Source organism: Chinchilla lanigera, unplaced genomic scaffold (genome assembly GCF_000276665.1).
Source record: "Chinchilla lanigera isolate Chin_1 unplaced genomic scaffold, ChiLan1.0 scaffold00083, whole genome shotgun sequence".
NCBI classification, from domain to species: domain Eukaryota; kingdom Metazoa; phylum Chordata; class Mammalia; order Rodentia; family Chinchillidae; genus Chinchilla; species Chinchilla lanigera.
Window position 1 is genome coordinate 1,179,092 of NW_004955484.1, and position 2,188 is coordinate 1,181,279.

Consider the following 2,188-nt stretch of genomic DNA (forward strand, 5'->3'; position numbering starts at 1 on the left):
TGTTGGAATGTACATCCTCCCACCAAATACCATCATATTGGGGATTAAGTTTCAACAGATGAGTTTATGGGGGACACAATATTCAGCCTATAGCACTAATTACTATTTAAATTCTCTTGCAATCCTACCTAATAAAGACAATAAACATAAATGCAGTAGGAAATTCTTATGCTAATCATAATGATTAATTTAGTTGAGCACTTTCTAAATGCTGTTTGTCCACTGTTTTGCATACCTTAGCTCATTTAGTGCTGATGGCCACTCTAATAGGTGGGTACTACCATTATCCCTAGTTGACACATGAGGTGATAGAAGGGTAAGCCTGCCCATGGCTACTTAAATAGTGGAGGCAGAGAAAGAATGGGAACAAGAGGAGGAAGTCATGCTGCAGAGCCTGGGATTATAACTGATACCCTTTTCCTGTTTATAAGCCACATATTTTTTTTCTAATGCAAAGTTTGCACATGCTGTGAGACTTTGTCAGTTTGTTGTTCACTTATCCATTACCTGTAATCAAGTGACCAAAATGCTCACTTTTTATATCATTACTGAATTTTGGGGGAGACCCTAAGCCTCAGTGCTAGCTTCTGCTTCCTTGAGTGAAGGCAAGACGTTCAGGTACAAAGTCAATAGGCTCACTACCCTGGGTCTAGGACACTGCACATTGTTTTGTATTCCTGCCAGAGCGGGGAGTGGAAAGCTGAGTTCCCAGCCCTGCACTCTCCACCAAAGACCCTGAGAAGCCCTGGTTCAGGGCTGGGCTCACCGGTGCAGCCAGGGTCATCTTTCAGCGTCACTTGTTCACACTGCAGAATCTCTCAGGAGTAGGGAGAATGTAAAGCCTCTTTTCACTTGTCACCAGTAGCCAGGTACTGCGCCCATGTCATTCAGTAGCTGAGACACATTCTATCTTAATTTTTATCTCTCCCACCATCCCCATTACAGTAACTAGCTCAAAACTTAGAACTATTAAATATATTTTAATTGATTGATAATTCATTTTAATGTTATCCATGACTACATGTAAATATAAACACAAACATTTCTGAGGGAAAAAATAGATGATAAGTGAAAAGGTATTTTCATCCATAGCCCACAATTTGATTCAATAATTAGTTTGTTAAATTCCCAAGTTTTTGTTCAAATGAAGCTGGAGATTTTTTGTTAATACCATCCCGAGAAATAGGGCCAGGAAAGCAGGTTCGGTTAGAAGGAAGAGGAAGAGCTAGTGTCATAAAGAGCTTCCTTAGGAAATGATACATTAAATAGTCATGTTATTAAAAACGAGGCAGTACACATTAAGGAAAAGTCCTTCCTGTTGCCTCCATCCACTCACATATCCTTTCCAGTGTCAGTCTCCATCCCAGTTACGTGTGTCCTGCAGGCTTCTTTCTGTTTGAACATATGTACATGCTTTTGGAGATACAAACGAACCATTTTACATGCCCATTTTAGCAGACAAAATGGAAGTATAATTTTAAAACTATTCATACCTATATATTTTTTAACTATGTAATGTATAGCAGGAACAAAATAAAACCATCTGATTGTAGAGAAGTGAGGTAAATACTTAAGATTATGTGAAAATTTTATAACATTGAACAAGCTAGCCATCATGTTTCCAATCCCCTAAACACTCACTAACATAATTCAGAAATTTAAAATAGATTCAGAAAAGGGTTTACCAGAGATCACTTATTTCAAATTTCACAGAAAAAAACCTTAAGGGATGTCACCAGTACATCTGGCTAAATATTCAATGAAAGGTGGGTATTACACATGGGTTATATATAGTACTTGCATAGTAAAGCACATTCAGTGACATATCAAAGCACTCTGAAAACCATGTGGGCATATTTCATATGCATATTTCATTTGCTCTAAATTTTAATTATCTGGAATTCTTGTTACACAGCACTGCCTAGATTTCTTTTGTAAATTACTTTTTAAATTTTTAATGATGAGCTTTGTGACTCATCTTTGCTCTATGAGAAAATGTACTTACCTGTAGCTCATGTTATGTGAGGAAGGTGTACACTGACTTTATTTAAAATGTTCCCATTACATAATTATTGGACAACTAAAGTTTATTTAAGAAAATTACACCATTGTGCTTCAAATGTTAGGCTATTACCAGGTGATATTGGAATTAGAAATTTCAAAATTGATGTCATAAGGGATCATATTA

General features: G+C 36.7%; 1 protein-coding gene across 1 annotated transcript in view; it reads left to right on the plus strand.

Annotated features, from left to right (window-relative positions):
* LOC102026327 (contactin-associated protein-like 4) overlaps nt 1-2,188 on the plus strand; it is a 142,102-nt gene that overhangs the window by 130,370 nt on the left and 9,544 nt on the right. The window lies entirely within an intron of this gene.